The 18,490-nt window shown below is 36.9% G+C and overlaps 1 long non-coding RNA gene across 1 annotated transcript in view; it reads left to right on the top strand.

Annotated features, from left to right (window-relative positions):
* The window catches only part of LOC106506459, a 352,618-nt gene extending 335,666 nt beyond the window's left edge, over window positions 1–16,952 (top strand). Inside the window, exon 3 of the long non-coding RNA XR_002339789.1 lies at window positions 8,238–16,952. This is a non-coding gene — a long non-coding RNA (uncharacterized LOC106506459). The remainder of the gene's footprint in view (window positions 1–8,237) is intronic.

The following is an 18,490-nucleotide window of genomic DNA, read 5'->3' as shown; positions in this document are numbered from 1 at the left end:
TTGCTAGATTGGTAGAAAACAGACATGCAAAAATCATTCTTTAGGTTTCTTTCCACTTTTGCTAAATGGTGAGGTTAGAAGGAACATGATCTTTTGCGTTCTAATGGGTAAAGATAAAAGGAGCAGCTCCTGACATTCAGAAGCCTGCCTGGCACTCACAGCTAGGTCATGTTATTCTTCGAATAGACATAAACAATCTTACAGATTACCAACCTCCGACAAGGTTACTCTGAGATCATGATAAAAGGAGATAAAGCAAGGCCACTTCATAATTCTAAGCACAGACAAAAACAAGGTCACTCTGCCACCCACAAAATATCAAACACTCCCTTACTCATCTAAAATACATGACTGCTACTTCTTTATAAATTATAATTTTATCTTCATTCTTGTCTCCCCTCCTTGTCAATTAGGCTTATTAAAACATGCAATCATAGAAGTTCCCCTGCTTTCTGATAGCATGCAATCTTGTGCTTCCTTAGATTCTATTGATCTACATCATCCAGTCAAAACCAAAAAGCCAATGATAGGTTTTTGTTTTCTGTCTCTTGCTGAGACACTCCATGATCCCCAGTGCAGTAAGTATTAAACAAAACTTGCCTCAACTTGCCATGTATTCCTGGTGGTCTTTGGCTGTGGGACATTGACATATTTTTGGTCTTCATCTTAGTTGCTAGTTATTTAAAATTGAGCAGATTATTTAGGCACTCTGCTTTTGTTTTTGTTTTTGTTTTTCTCTGTAAAATGGAGATGTTTATATTTACCAAAAGTTTGTGAAGGTTTTTGTTGAGATAAACAACTTAAAGTACCCTAATTATGCTGTGACAGAGGAAGTAATAAATAGTATTATTTCTCTCATTTCATGGTTTTTTTTCCTTCTTTTTCTAATTTTCCCACAATTCAATAATAGTCTTCTTAATTGTTTGATTTGTAACTCACATGTTTTTTAAAATCTACAAAAGAAACATTCCTGGGAGTTCCTGCTGTAGCACAGTAAATTTAGGATCCAGCATTGTCTTTGCAGTGGCTCAGGGCTCAGGTCACTGCTGAGGTGGGGGTTTGACACCTGGCCTGAGAACTTTTATATACTGCAGGTACAGTCAAGGGGAAAAAAAAGGGGGGTGAAATAAAGAACTGAATATAAAAATGATGATGACCTCTTGGTGGGCTGGGGAGGGAGGTTTAAAAAAAAAAAAAGAAAGATGGGGTTCTCGTCACCTGCCACAGCTCAGTGAGTTATGAATCCAACTAGTATCCATGAGGATATGGGTTCTATCCCTGGCCTCACTTAGTGAGTTAAGGATCCAGCATTGGTGTGGATGTGGTGTAGGCAGGCAGCTGCAGCTCTGATTCAACCCCTAGCTTGGGGATTTCTATATGCCACAGGTGGGTCCCTAAAAAGCAAAAAAAAAAAAAAAAAAAAAAAGAATGAAAGAAAAAACAAGCAGAAAAATGAAAGAAAAGAAAAAGAAATATATCTTTTTAGATGTTTAATTGGGAGTTAGAATTTTGACAGTGGATTGGGAAGTGGCTTTATAACTATTGCCCTGACTTTGCTTTACTATAATCATATTCTGAGAAAAAAACTCTACTGTTCCTAGAAACATCTATGGACAACCCTGAGTTCCAGGGCATGAGCTGGGCGTTATGGACACAAATGAATTAGATGTCACCCTATCATCAAATAATACAAATTCACCTCCAATTATTTGCTGACTATCAGCCATACTAATAGTTCTCAAATATGTTTCTAATCCAGCATAGCTGGGGTTTATGACAGAGTCCTCCAGTCATAGTGCTACACCAAGCTTTTCATTTGATGAGATAGGATTCACTGACAAATAGGATAATAAAGCTGGAGGCTAATCGAATTCAAATACAACCTCAAAATACTTAAACAGAAAACTGACATATATAAAAGTAGAAATTAAAAAAACTGCACTCATTGGAAATTCTAATAGAAACTAAATAAATTAAACAGGCAAAGATATTGAGAAGATATGGAGAATTTGAACAACACGTATCCTTATCACATTTATATGTGTGTGTGTGTGTATAGCTTCATCCAATAAACTGAGTGAGCAAAATCATAGTTTTTAGATGTATGTAGAAGAGTTATGGAATTTGACCCCATCTCATCCCACAAGGAAGTCTTAAGATATATCAAAGAATTGGTAGGACATGGACAACCTTCTCTGGCTAATATTCAATGAAACTAAAAATAAGCAACACATTTGGAGGCTTTCAAATTATCTTCCTGAGCTCAAAGGATCTCTGGCTTTTTGTGCCTCTTTGGGACTCTGTGCCACTGCTGTTGAAATCAAAAGCCAATGACTAAGAACCCAGTGCCTGATAATGCCTCATTCACTTGCTTTCTCATCTTTCCAAAGTTTTCCCAACCTCCACTGCCTGAAAGATTCTTTAAAAATAAAAAACAGTATGGAGGTACCTTAGAAAACCATACATAGAACTACCATATGACCTAGCAATCCCACTCTTGGGCATATATCTGGACGAAACTTTCCTTAAAATAGACACTTGCGCCCACATGTTCATTGCAGCTCTATTCACAATAGCCAAGACATGGAAACAAACCAAATGTCCATCAACAGACGGCTGGATTAGGAAGATGTCATATATATACACAATAGCAGACTACTCAGAAATAAAAAATAATGAAATAATGCCATTTGCAGCAACATGGATGGGACTGGAAACTCTCATCCTGAGAGAAGTAAGCCAGAAAGAGAAAGATGAATACCATATGATATCACTTATGTCTGGAATCTAATATATGACACAAATGAACCTTACCACAGAAAAGAAAATCATGGACTTGGAGAATAGACTTGTAGTTGCCAAGGGGAAGGGGAAGGGAGTGGGGAGCTTGGGGTTAATAGATGCAAACTATTGTCTTTTGGAATGGATTAGCAATGAGATCCTACTGTGTAGCACTGGGAACTTTGTCTAGTCACTTATGATGGAGCCTGATAATGTGAGAAAATAGAAGGTGTACATGTATGTGTAACTGGGTCACCATGCTATACAGTAGGAAAAAAATGTATTGAGGAAATAACAATTAAAAAATTAAAAAATTAGAAAAATAAAAAGAAAGCAAATACAAACCAATAGCAAAGGCAGTAGACTAGCTCAGGAAGGCATAAGCATAGCTTTGGTTGATAGGGAGAGTTATATAGTATTCTTGGGTCTGGTGTGACTAGAGCAGGAGTATTGGCTAGGAAGTAATAGTACATTTGGTTGTGCATGAAGAAAGAAGTCAAATCAAGCGTCTTTGGGAAAATTTACACAGAAGAGTTAAGACTGAAAGCAATGAACAATGGGAACGACCTTGTTTTCTGAAATTATAAAATTGGGCTCATAGGAAACTCATTTGGGCAACTGTATAGAAGACATTTCAAGAAGGAGAGACAGAACTTTGAGAAAGAACATTTATGAGGTGATAAATGCTTGGTACGAAAAATGTCAGAGTCAGGCAAGTGGGTAGTTAAATGATAATATGCACCAGCTTAAGAAACCAATGTTCTGGTTATTGCTTCCAGAGTGGTCTCAAGTCGTCCCTAATAAATATTTCTGGCTGGAATAAGTGATTTAATGGGAGCAAGAAGTTCATAGACCAGGATGCAAAGAAAAGTGAAAGAAGAGAAGGACTAGTAGGCAAAAATGAGTAGGAAAGTCATTTTATAATTGATGAAGACATGAGTACCACCATGCTTACCACCTCCACTTCTCACTCTACCAAAGCACGCTGGCCAGTGGAGGAAAAATCATAATCTGGGAAGATAAATCTGTTCTTTCAGCCACATAAGAAAAAACTGAGTATGATGCTAAAGGGAATTTTGAATTTAATCCAGTCGAGCTATAATCTTACATCATTTTAGAAGCTTCTATTTGGCATAGAGAACCTCATTTTTTTTTTTTAAGGGTCGCACCTGTGGCTTATGGAAGTCCCCAGGGTAGAGGGCAAATTGGAGTTGCAGCAGCTGGCCTCACTACAGCCACAGCCACGTGGGATCCATGTCTGCAACCTACACTGCAGCTCATGGCAATGCTGGATTCTTAACCCACTGAGTGGGGCGAGGGATCAAAACCAAATCCTCATAGGTGCTGGTCGGGTTTGTTACTGCTGAGCCACAGTGGGAACTCTAAGAACCTCAATATTGATATCTAAGGAGGAACCTCAATATTGATATCTAAGGAGGAAAGAAGGGAAATAATACTTTGGCAATTTTCCCTGCTAGTTTTTTCTTTCTTATATTTTTCCCTCACACCTTTTCTTCATATTTGAGTTGGGAAAATTAGTATGAAGACGAATGAAAAAAATGCTATCATTCCTTTTTGTTGTTGTTTTGAAATACCTTTAAACATTTAAATATCCTAGAAAAGGTTAAAAATGACTGATTTTTTTTTCTAATATTGAAGCTGGATAGATTTTAATTTAGTTTTTTACCATATATTGAAATAAATTCCACTCAAATAATGATTTACTTAAGAGACAATTCAGGACGTTAGATATTTGGGAAATAATTTTTTTCTTAATTAATGTATATTTTATTATATTATAAATACTTAAAATATTATATAAATTCAATAATAACATGTACTTGTTGAAAGAAATTTTGAGCTCATATTTTAATTCAATTTGCTATGTGTAATATAAGTGAAAATTTAATAACATTTTGCTGTAAAATATAACCATCTGAATACATTTTCTTAACAATATATTTCATATATTTCATATACTTTTTTTTACTCTTTTTACTTTAATCCAGAATTTCACAGTATAATTTAATGCACATTTTACATAGAAAGGAAGATAGCTACTAGCTACAGAAACACCTCTGAGCACCTTCATCAGAACAGAGTTCCTACATCATAACTAAGTCAATAAAACTGGTTAAACATTTACTTAGGAAAGAAATAAAAACCAATTCTGCCTTCAATTAAAAAAAAACAACAACAGCCTGAGGTATGCAGATGATCAACAGACTCAGCTGTCATTAAAATATTTTCAGAAGTTGAATTTTTTGTTTGATTACCATTTGATCTTTGATAATATTTTATAAATCATAAGGCTGTATTAGTCAGGGTCCCTGCAGGAAACAGATGACACAGTCAATTAGGTAATTGAGGAGAGTTTAATAAAGGGACTACTTCCAAAGTCATGGGCAGGAGTCAGGGATACCAGTAAGGTACTCCTGAAGTTCTCTGGGGCTAACACTTGTTTGAAGTCATAGTTATCCCAAGGCTTGAAAGGACACTGGGACAGAGTGATTCTTGGAACACAGAGAAGTGGAGAGAGTCACCTGACTGGAGCTGTGGTCTTTGGTAGTAACCTGTTAAGGAAGAAGCATGGAGAGTCAATACCCAAACTTCCTCCCCCACAACCTGTAGTGCCTCCCAGCAACCACAGCCATAAGTAAACTTCAGTGCCTGGGACCCTGTTGATGCACTTTGTACTAGTCAGCTTTACCTCCAAGATATAGAGCTCAGTAAAAAAGGATTGAAATTAGATCTGGGAGGAAAACAGAACACAGACAGCATATGAACTCAGAAAATAATTTAGATATTCACTCAGAAAATGTTTATTGAACATCAGTTATATACTATGTATTATGCTAGACACTGGAGATAAAAAGATGAACAGAACACAATTCTCATGAGTGAAAAAGCAACCTGGATTTTTTTCTTTTGTTTTTCTTTTCTTGAAGCTTATGGATTAAAAAAGGACTAAGGAAAACAAAATAGAAAAAAAATCACTATAAGAAAAAAATATTATGAAGTATAAAATACTCATTCATAAAGAAAATATAGTAAGAACTACTTCTCTACCAGCCTCCATCTGCCTCATAAGATAAAGGCTTGTAAAAATTATTCTGGACCTAAAAATTCCTATAAATGAATAGTAGGCCTAAGTTATATGAGGAGGCACAGGGAATTGATTCATGCTTAATAAACCCTGCAATTAATAAAACCTTGTTCCTAGCCTACTCCTTCCCCTGGGGAGCTCTCAGTATTTTATAGCCCTTGTCTTAGAAGCCTTATGACTCGTCTGTGCTAGAAAGAATAGGATAAGTATGACAATGGGGTAGGTATTTTTTCTCCTTCTTTTATACCTGGGAATCAATGCTTTGAAGCTCTATTCTTTTTTATGCAGTTACTTAAGGATAGCTCTTCCCTGCCTGCACTGACTGTGCCATGGCTGCTGGAGATCATACTTCCTCCAGTGATTAATTTTTAAATTAATTCAAAGAATATTAACTAAACTCTTTGCCTTTTTGATCAACCCCCCACCTTCTTTGATTCTGTACTTGATAAAATGTTCTATAATGTATATCTAGACTGAGTATGACATAGACAATGTGACAAAGATGACCCATTTAATAATTGATTGTTTTCTTATACTACTCTCAGTTGCTTAAAAAAAGACCTGACTGCTTATGCACATTTTGTTGGGATTGATTCATACAGGCTCATAAAGCCATTGTGAGTTTATTTCATGCCATTGCTTATTTAACCTCTGATGCAGCTGTCATTAAGATTGGCAGTGGAAGCAAGAGGATGCCCTTTCCAACCAGGCAAGACACTTTACTATTTTGTATTCCTGGAACTATTACAGATGGATGAAAATTCTCCATTAGGAAATGAGATAACTTAGATGTCAACTGGGATTCCTGACCCCTTGAGACTTGCTTGGACATCTGCTTATACCTAATGGAGGTCAAAGAAGTCCTTAAGCTTCTGGACCCATGGTTTCCAGGTCTCTTCTGCCTCTCGTTTCCTTCTTTTCCCACATACAATCATTTCAGTGGCATTTATGCAGACATGAAACAAACTCAAGCCTAATTTCCCCTAAATATACACCCCTCACACAAAATATCTGCAAGAGTTGTAGAATTGGGGAGGTGTGAGAAAGTATAAAGGCTATTTATAGTGGAAATAAGCTCGAATTGATCTCTGGCACTTAAAAATATTGGTATCTCCATTTCCAGGAAATTCCCAATGACTCGCCCCATCTAAAGACCTCTCAGCTTCTTTCTAGCCTACCCTTTGTCTTCCTTCTGTATGCATTTCCCTCTGTGGTCTCCTCTGTCTAGAAAGAGATTAAAACTCCTCTCCTTGTCTCAAGCAGGTTTGTTCATCCTTCAGCTTTGTTGTGGCTTCTCCTGCCAATACCCATATTCTTGGGTCTTACAATGCCAAGTGCTTTATCAAGGTCCTTACCCAAAGAAAGACTTATTCTCTCTTTAAAGGGTAAATGGACAATTATTAAAGTAATAGCATTTTCTACTTTGCCATGGTGGGGCACATACTTCCTAACAAGATAACCTAGTATTTCCATTTTTTCCTGTAACCTTGAGAGATGAAGAACAAATTCTGCTTACATAGTAAAGTAATTACAAACTTGGCAGCTGTGTGTTTTTGACGATACAAGTGCGTTGTTTCACAGTGTGCTGATAATATCATTAAACCCTGAGCACATACACAGTTCTTTGGCTGGTGAGTTAAGGACAGTGTTGCATAGAAATGGGAACCAAGTAGGAAAATAGAGGTTGTGCTAGGCTTAAGTATATTTTCAGATTTTTTTCCTTTGGTTTCTAAACTTTGAACAGCAGGTTAGGTGATAGGATTTTTAAAGATCTGAGAAGATCAATCCTAATTTCCTATATTATTTACAAACCAGATTTTGGATGTTGAAAATCCCTTCCAATCAGTTTACTCTTCTAAGAATAAGTAAAAGTAAGATAGGGACCTCAGGAAAACTGCACTGAGCACCTAAAGGGGAGAGGGGATGAATGAGGAAGGGAAGGATTGTAGTCACCTGAGCTGAATCTCAGCTGTACTGGGAAAGTGGCAAGGGAGAAGGCAGCATTGATACTATTAAGGTGACTTCCTGGTTATGACTCTGGCCTTTATTATTCAAACTATGTATCAAATTGAAAAGCTCTCTGGTTGGTGGCAAAGTGGATGTCACATGACTTTTGTATCATATAACAGAAGAGAACATAGGGCAGGGCTCAAGTTCAGATCTATTTCAGTGTTATAGAGTGAAAATAAAGAAAAAGAAGATATCAGAGGATGTAGGGGACTTATCAGGGTCAAAGAGAAGGTAAGCAGAAATTGGAGGATATTCTCTTATCATTTATGCTCTGACATTCTTTCAACTTGATTTAAAATGAATAATTTACCTTATGAATAAAAATGCTCTTATGTCACAGATTCCAAGATGTACTCCAGATTATAACAGCTGCAAATGAAAAATATCAAGATGGTGCCTACAAATCAGGACAATAGACAGCATGGGCTAAGGACATCTTTGGCAAGGCTTGGGAGCACCTTTTAGAGGTGAGTGTGTGTGTGTGTGTGTGTGTGTGTGTGTGTGTGTGTGTGTTTTGTTTAAATATTGTTGATTTACAATTTTGTGTTACTTTCAGGTGTGCGGCATAGTGATTCAGTGTTTTGTTTTCAAAAAATATCTTAACTATGCATATTCAGAGTCAAGGCCTCTCCAAATGTGATTACGTATTTATAGCCTTGCCACATGGCTTCCCAGAGTAAAGCATAACAAGCTCTATTTAAAGAGATCCTCACAGACACTGTTTGGCTGACCACATTCAGCATGTAGTTTACATACAGATCGATAAAGGTTGAGTTTCAGTTGAATCTGAGTCCTGGCTTCTAATTGTTTCCTTTAAATTATAAGTAGATCACTTTTGCATCTTCCTAACTGAATAAGGGATTTTAACTCATTTACTTTCACTGACTGTAACCTAGGAGTACAAATGCTCACCTAACTAAAAGCCTAGTGGACCACTTAGGAGAAAGCTTTTTTCCTCTCCTGGTGCTTGCTGATAGAAATCCAATAGGACTTCACTACTTCCGCTATCATGAGCTGCTCTGAGCTTTAAAAGGTTGTCTTTGTCTGTTTGATAACATCTGCTCCACACTCTGGTCATATGGAAGCCCTTAGGAAACAGTTCTCTAAGGCAGAAGCATATTTCATAAGATTCATATGATTTACAAACAAGAATTTTAAGTTCTAATTAGTACTTTCAGGGTGGTTCATGCAAAAGAAAGATTTCTATTTGCATGTCAATGAAAAGCTGCTGCCTTAGAAACCTTTATTAAATCTTTAATTAATCTTTGTACATGGGGAAGGATTTATTTTTCTTATTTCCAGTCCTCAGGAACAGATTCAGACAATCTTAGGGCCTTAGATGTTTAGAATATCCATGCCTATTGCACCATGAGGTTTTAGGTTTGGTATGTGGTGTGAGGAGAAAAGAAAATCTAGTCCTCAAAGAGTTCCTTTTTTTTTCCTTAAAATCTGTGATAGCCCTATTGCCTCTCTTCTCTTTCTCCCTTCCTTTCTTACCCTCTTCTCTTCCTTCTGCCTTTCCTTCTCCAGTATTGTATTTCTCTTTCAGAAATACTTATGACCAGTGCTTGCTGGGTGGTAACTTTTATTTTATTAGTGCTTATGCTAGAATCACTCATTTTCACACTGTGCAATTACTACTTACAAAAAATGCTTTTTTTTTTTCTTTTTTAGGGCTGCACCTGTAGCATATGGATGTTCCCAGACTAGAGGTCGAATCAGAGCTGCTGTAGCCCCCACAACCCCCATAGACCTCTGCCACAGCCCCAGCAATGCCTGATCCAAGCCTCATCTGTTCCCTGTGCCCCTGCAGCTTGCAGCAAGGCCAGATCCTTAACCCACTGAGCAAGGCCAGGCGTCAGACCCACATCCTCTTAGATACTAGTCAGGTTCTTAACCTGCTGAGCCACAATGGGAACTCCTTTTATTTTAAAGTTCTTCAAAATTTTAACTAAATGCTGCCATAATAATTAGATTTCTAATTTTTAGATATTAAATTATTATTTAAAATGTTGGCTCCTTTGTCCAATAAACTGATGCAGTGGAAAGAATTAATAAACAACTGGAGCCTAAGAGATATTTATAATGATAAATAACAGGTACTTAATTCCTTGGGTTAGATTCATGATAGTGCTTACTATATATATCTCACTATATATATGTATATGATATATATATCACTGTGTATATGTGTGCGTGTGTGTATATACATATCTATGATTTTTGTCGTGTGTGTATATATATACATATATATATGATTTTTTGTCATGTGTGTGTATATATATACATATATATATATGTATATATATATATGATTTTTTGTCATGTCAATATACCTTCTTTTGGAGGCCCAGAACCACCCTTTCTTTTTTCATACTATTTTGTGATTTGGGGTTGTGTCTGATTCAGGCTAGCAAGAATGAAAACTCTCATTTCCCATGACTATCTTGGTTCTGGAATGTGCATCTGATCTAAAATGTGCTGATCAAAGTTTTCCTTGGAATTTGTCCTGGAGCTCTCAGGAGGCACAGCAATAAAGCATGTAGGATCAGGACCAGCAGTGGTTGGTTATCTTGCTGTCTTCTCTGTCCTGTGTAGGACCAGGACAAGCAGTGGCTGGTTATCTTGCTGTCTTAGGAAGAGGGTCTATTTAAGAGCAAAACTAAACAAAGGCAGGTGGAGTTGGATAAGAGCAAGAAAAGAGATTGAGAGAACAGATGCTATTGACTGCATTACTGGAGGTTTACACTTGGAAGGTATTTTTCATATATATATGAAATGAGTGACATAAAGGATGAATTCATTAGAGAAAAAACAGCCAAAAAAAAAAAAAGCAGGGAGGAAAAATGGAGTATGGCACATCTAGGGCTCCAAGAGTTTTTAATAGCTAAAGTTTCAGAATGCTGGTTGTTTGGTAGCAGGGGTGAGCTGAAAGGTATACAAGGGCCCAATTATGAGAAGGACCTTGACTGTCAAATTAAGGAGCTTAGACTTGCTTCTGAAGGCAATAAAGAGCCATTAATTGCATTTAAGCAGGCATCTGATTGGTTAGATTTGCTCAAGACTGGTTCGTGTTGAAGAAATATGTAAAGTTGGAAAAACTTTTAAACATCATCATTGCTGTTTCCATTCAAAACTATCAAACCAATAATTGGAAAACTTGAAGGTCTAAATATAACTCTAAGAAATCAATTTAAAAAAACCTCTAAGTTTATCTTGTCATTTATGATATTATAAAACAGCATGGAGACATTGTTATGAATATATTGATTTGATCTTAGACATTCCAGTTATATTAAAAAAGCTAAGTTAGCAAAGAAAAAGCACTACAACCACTGAAAACTGAGTCAGTGGAAATAACTAAAGTTAGAAAATAGAAGAGTTAACTTGTTAACTTTAGAATGAAGAACTACAGTGGAGATTAATTTGCTTCTGTTGCTTCAGAATAGACATTCATATTCAGAAATCAAGTAAACCATGAATGTTGTTTAAATATTCTGTACAGCTATAGTCAGTTTCTTCTGTCTCAAAATTTTTCTAAATACATATTTTGTAGATAGACTCTTTTTCTTAAGATAATGCAAACTGTAATACCTGTATGTCAAGTGTACTCAAGCCTAATTAATATTTTTATATTAATATACAGTGATTTTCAGTGTGAAACGTTATTTTCTATCCTCTTTTGCTACTCATAACATCCTTGTGATTTGGGCTCTGCAGCCGACTTTTCAGCTGAGAAAACTGCGGTTCTAAGACGACAGTAGTAAGGAGCTCAAGAGCACACAGAGAATCTGGCCAAACTGATATTTGTAGAGCCCAGGACTTCTTGGTTTGTTTTTACATCAAATACTGTATTCCTTGCTTTTCAAGGCAGCATAACAGCTGACCTGGACAGCCAGGTAGCTGAGTCAGGAATTAGGTATCTACCCTAAACAGTGGATTTCTGGAGTGGGTGAGTCTGGCACAGTCTAGTGGGACCACCACTTTGCCCTGCCCTTCTGCAGGTGAGCCTTGTCTTTAGGTTTTTCATTGAATTTCCTCTGGTATTTAAGGTTCCCTAAAGGAGAATAATCTTACCCTTGATCCTTCACCCTTGAGCCTTTTATTTCTCATTGCCAGCAGCCAAGGTAAAGATTAGGATCTCTTTCTAATATTAATGTGACTATTAATGAAAATGACTACATTCTTTCCAATGGACTGATAATCAAGGATCACTAGTTTCCACTCAACTTGAGATACTTCCCACTGTCTGAACTCTTCCTATAGACTTTGTTAAATAAGAACATCAGTCTAAGTCAACATAGGACCACATGGGTTTTTGGATGCTGTCCGTTCCCTCAGGGACGAGTACTGAGCTCCGCTGACAATCAAAACACTTTAGAGCTGCCAGATGCCACCATGTGTCACCAGCAGGCATCTGACTTGTTCTATGTTAAGGAAATATATAAATACGCCAGCAGTGCCCTGTTGCCTGGCTGACTCCTTTCCACTCTTCTACTCTCAGCTCAGGCATCTTCTCCTCCCCAAACCTTTCAGCATTAGTGTTGATTTAGGTTTCTCTTCCATGAATTCCCATTTGTAATACAGTGGTTTCCACATTATACTCTAAATGTCTATTTCTCAGACTTAGCAATGTCTTAGATGGAGGGCCTCTGTTTTCATCTTTTTAGCTCCAGGGCCATTTATAAGGAGTCTGGAGCCAATGAATGCTTGCAAACTAAAGATTGCCTACCTGAATGAAAAAAAAAAATGGACTTTTGAAACAATGATAAAACAAATACGAATCCTTAAATATATGTCTTACATGTAGAGTCATTTTCTATAAATGACTTACAGTTTTGGTCTTATATTAGAATTATTGGAAGAGTCTCTAATGGAAGTGTACTAGAAAAAACATTGTACCCATTCAGTAAACGGAGGCAAAGAGAAATGAACTAATATTTATTAAGGACTATGTCCTAGGACTGATTAGGAAATTTTATGTATATGTTATTCTATTTAATATTTATATTAATGCCACAAGCAAATGTATTTTTATCTTCCCTTTATGAATGAAGTAAGTTTTTAAAGAAGTAGAGTTACCTTCAACTAAAATCTAGCATTTAGTAAGTTTAAGGATGGGGCAGAATCCCAGGAGAGAAAGGGCTCAAAAGCCCGATTGACTTAAATCTCAATGTTTTCTAGCCATATCATATGTCTAAAATATTGGGCAAGTATTTATTCGCCCTAAGATTCTTCTGTATATATGCACATCTGTATCTGTGAACCACAGGCCTACGAATGGCTGATCCTGTGTTTGTTGCAAAGATAAAGTGTATAGCAAAATGCCAGGTATTAATAGACTGCATGGTGATTATTCTGCTTGCATAACCTAGTAATTACTTTACATTCTACTCTCTTTTCACTACACTAAGTTTTCTTTAAAAAAGAAATCCCTGCCATATTATGGATATCAGTGAACAGTTTAGATCTTCACTAACTGCAAAATGGGCAGAGGAACATCCTCAAACCATTCCTGAGGGATTTTACTCCTAAGATGTTCTTTGAGGAAGGACAGCAGTCCAACGCAGACCTAGCAATGAGCTCCTGTGCAATGCCCCCAGGAAGATCCAACCCCCGGACAATGCTCAGTCCAAGCAGAGTAGAGTGTTATCCACTGTAGCCTGACATGCAGGACCCCTGTGTGCTTGAATCAACTTCACTGTGGTCTCTGCTTGCTGGGAATTGCTTTAGGTAGTTGGAGTTCTCCAGAGCAAAGGATCTAGCGTTTCCAGGCATTCTGCTACTTTTGAGCTGATGAGACTCAGGGTGGTCTGTGTCTTTATTTTTGGAAGGTAAGGGTTTGGATATCTCTCTTCTGTTTCTTTAGTTCCCCTCACCCACAAAACACCAACTGACTAACTCACTGAGGTAATCCACAAAAAAAGGGAAAAAAGGCCATCCTGGTACATATGATATGGAAATACTGCCTACATGTGGAAAAGGTGTTAAAAATGTGACAAAGTAATAAAGTCTCTTTTTGTAAACTGGAGAAGATTCGTCAGAGAAAGTTTAGGAGAAAAATCAAGGGGGGATAAAAATATTTCTCTGTCTATAGTGGCTGTCAAGCATTGTGCTTACGGATGCTACATTAACTGCCTAAAGCGTGCTCCTGTTCTTCTTAAGGCAGTAGAAGCTTTCAGGGCCAAGTGGAGCTGTACTTCACAGTTCCTCTTAATGAAGTCAGTGTGAGCCCTCTGAATAAAAATGCCTCAAAGGATGTGGAATGGAATGAGAATTGGGTTCACCAAAAATGATAAAAACTGTACAGATTAAGTAAAAGAAATTTTACCTCAGAGCATTGACAAGGATTGTCTCCGCTCCTTGGGGAGCTCAGCCCTGTGTCGGCAGCATTCATGGTACAATTTCCTTTCTGAAACTTGGCTTTTTATAAGCCGCTCTAACTTGAATCAAAGGGTCTTGCGAGAACGGAAGTTGGCATTTTTTTAAACTTTATGAATTATTAGGGAAGCCCCTTCAAATGAAATTAACTTTAGATCATGGAAGACAATGGCAAAACCCTATAAAACACATTTCATGCACTTCAGATGAGCTAAAATGTAATAGTTTACTTATTGAGTGGGTGGGGAGGGTTAGAAATTACTTTAAAAAGGACTAAAACAGTTCAAAGCTATTTCTTAAAAATATCTTGTTTCATTGTAGAAAGATCTCTCACTGCTCTTATTGAAGATTTGGCTCTGTTAGTAATGATTTCTTACCCTTACCTACATTTCATGATTCATTTTGTTATAACATTCCCTGTTTTATGAAAAGGTTTTTTTTTTTTTTCCTTTTTTAAATCCAATCTTACCTGTGATTAGTCCTGCCCTACTTTCCCATGTCACCTTCAAAAAAGTGATAAAGCCAGAGTTTCTTCCAAAAATAGATATTATTTGAGTCTCCTTGTTCTCTAGCTGTGGTGTCATTAGGGACTTATGTGGCAGTGCAGATACTAAGAAGAAATATGTCATTTGATTCTGAGGTCAGCATAGTCTAGGGAGGAAAGCACAATCTGGTGGTGAAACACCCTACAAAATAATGTCTCTGATTCAACTCACAGAAAGCTCTCTGGAATTAAAAGACGCCGTGTGTGTGTGTATTTTTTAAACTGCTGACCAGGTCTGTATCCTTCTGACCTAGATTATCAAACCATGAAATGTGCATGTGAGTCCTCTGCAAAGTAAAATCTTAAGGTCTTGGGACTAAAAAGGAGCTTAACAGCTTCCTATTGGAACAGTTCTGGCTCTGTCTTCAATATCTTCTCCAGGTGGTTCTCTAGTCTTTTTGGACACACTGAAACCCAGTACTCATAGGAATGTGAGCTCTTTGAGGGCATGGGGACTGCTTTTTTCTCCTTCACCTTTACTATCTCCTGAGTATAAATAGTGCTCAGTGCCAATTAAACCTCACTAAAATTTGATGAATGAATTAAAGACTGAAGGACCACTCTGAACTACTCTTAATGTAAAGCATAGCAATTTTGGTATAAAAAAACACACATATGATGTACTTCCTTTCTACTCTCTTTCCTTCTCTTCTTTGTCCCTTTCTTCTTTCTTTTTATGGCAGACATAGAAATCACCTAAACTGGAAACAAGAAGCTAATTCTTAGCTCTTTGTAGAGCCAAGGTAATCTCTTACCTGTTCTTGTTATTAATGTGTTTAAAGGAGGCCTAATTTAATACAAATTAAAGAGTGGCTAGCTAGGTAACCCCTTTTACTTTAAGTTCTGCGTGTCTCAGTTTTTTTCACCTGTAAAATGGAGATAATAATTGCATCTGTCTGAAATGGTTATAGAAAGACCCAGTGCCATATTATATATAAAATAGTTTAGGACAGTATCCAACATATAGTTTGCACTTGATAAACATTTAAAAAATTGATCCCTTATGAAACAGCACTTTCTATGTTAATTTATCTTTTACTATTCTGGTTATCTCTCACTCTGTAACAAATCACTGCTTTTATTTTTCCGTATATTAACTGAGGTCAGATGTGTGATTCTTGCTACGGTTTCTCACATGTGTAAATGGGGCCCCAGAGACATCTGAATACTTGCCTGAGTTGGGTGTCCAAAAGGGTATACACCATGGCTGGCAGCTGAAGGGGGCTGTTGACTAGAAGCTCAGCTGAGACTATCAGTTAGAGTTTAGCCTCTCCAAGTGGTTTGAACCTCTCTCAGCATGATCGCTGGGTCGTGAAAGGGATCATTCCAAGAGTGAACATTGCAGGAGACCCAAAAAGGTGTAGCAATGCTTATAATGCCGTAGCTTCAGAAGTCTCATGATACAACTTCTGCCATATCGTGTTAATCCAAGCAGTCACAGGGCATGCCTGGATTCAATGGGGTGAATAAATAGGTTCTATCTCTTGAGTGTCGGAGTGACAAGGTTACATCACAGAACAGCATGTGGAAGAGAGAAATTGTTGCTGCCATCTTTGGAAAATTTCATCAGCTGCATTAACAATTACTTCTTTATATTCCTTATATTTTTCTTTGTACTTTATACATGTTAAATATCTTTATTATTTTTCTTCTGAAACATGTAAAGCAATACAGGACAGTTTAAACCCTCAAACCCTCTTTAAGTCTGAAGATTATTAAGTGGCTTTAGTGAGCATTTTCTGGATAAATATTTAGAGATACTTCAATTTTATTATAGTAAAACATAGTTTAAAAGTCTTTTGATATTGATATTGTTCCTAAGGGTTGAATGTGGTGACTGAAATAGCTAAAAAACCAAAACCTCCAAAAATACGAAATAAAAACTGGTAAAAAGCAATGTATCAGTCGTGGCTCATTTCACTACATTGGGTTGGAGTGCTGCGGGCCGTTTGTTTCACTCTTTTACCTTCAGATCACCCAACAAAAAGACAGTTGAATTAAAATAATCCTGGGAGTTCCATGTGGCTTAGTGGATTATGAACCTGATTAGCATCCATGAGGACGTGGGTTGGATCCCTGGTCTCGCTCGGTGGGTTAAGGATGTGGCATTGCTATGAGCTGTGGTATATGTTGCAGATGCTGCTCAGATCCTGCATTGCTGTAGCTGTGGTGTAGGCTGGCAGCCGCAGCTCTGATTTGACCCTTAGCCTGGAAGCTTCCATATGTCTCACATTCGGCCCTAAAAAAAAAAAAAAAAAAAAAAGATTCACACTATGGTTTACTTAGTGTATTTATGTACTTATAGTCTTAGCCTATTTCTAGTCTGTCACAGTCCCAACATAATATTATGCATATATGCACTATTTTACAGTCCTCACATAGCCTCAGCGTCTCACAAAACTTTTTCACACACAATATCTCATTTATTTTTATTTTTATTTTTTTGCTTTTTAGGGCCACACCTGCAGCATATGGAAGTTCCCAGGCTAGGGGTTGAATAGGAGCTGTAGCTGCCATCCACAGCCATGGCAATGCCGGATGCAAGCCATGTCTGTGACTTACACCACAGCTCAAGACAACGCTGGATCCCTAACCCACTGAATGAGGCCAGGGATGGAATCCACATCATCATGGATCCTAGTCAGGTTCCTTAACCACTGAGCCACAACAGGAACGCCCTCATTTGATCTTTATAATACAAGTTGTGTTACCTAGTACAGGGTATTTCTGTCTTCCCATGAAGACATTGAAACTCAGAGAAGTTAAAAGATTTTTCCAGCGAGGGAGTAGGGATTCAAGTTACAGGTATCTAGTTTTTATAAATGTAAAAATGTTCATTAAATTATAAAATTTATGATTATTTTCCTTATAGTATTCAGAATTAGAATAGGTTCAACACTCATTCCCAACATATCATTTGACTAACATGAATAACATCAATATAGTAACTAGAAAACTAATTATTTTCCTAGCTTCCCTTGTGACTAAGTGCTACCTTGTAAAGCATTTTCATGTAACAACACATAAATGTAAGTCTTTTAGGAGGATTATGGAAATATTTTTATTCTTTGTTGAAAAGGAAAGTTGGAACTAATTCTGTCCTTTCCATTTTTTCCCACCATGACTCTAGTAAAAATGACCAGGACTGCAACCCATTATCTAGTGACTATGAGGAAAAGGCATAAAAAATAGTCATGCTGGTTCTACTATTATTGAACCACTAATCCAATAACCAAAATCAACTTCTTCCAGATTATTTCCTAAACAAAGAAATATACATGTGTTTAACAAGTTCAGTCCTCATGGTATAAGCTGATCGTGATTGGATATTGTTACCAGCAGAACATATTTTTCACCCAAATTTCCTCCCTCACTCCTTGCTTTTTTTTTTTTTTTGTTGTTGTTGTTTCATTCTGTTATAAGTATTGGAAGGTCGAATGATGCTAAAGAAGAGATACCCTGTTTGAGAGGAGTTCAATGGATATTTTCAAGGGATTTTTATTGGTGAACTTTCATTTTTAGGAAGAGAAATCAACAAAGTAATGAGAATGATAAAGCACTGAACCTAGAAATATCCTAGTTGCCTAACAAGTTGTAGAAATAGTATTTATCTTCTTATGTCATTTACTCAATATAAATACTTAATGCATTAATTGTTTAATTAATGA

Source organism: Sus scrofa, chromosome 16, assembly GCF_000003025.6.
Source record: "Sus scrofa isolate TJ Tabasco breed Duroc chromosome 16, Sscrofa11.1, whole genome shotgun sequence".
NCBI classification, from domain to species: Eukaryota; Metazoa; Chordata; class Mammalia; order Artiodactyla; family Suidae; genus Sus; species Sus scrofa.
This window is presented reverse-complemented; position numbering and strand designations above follow the sequence as displayed.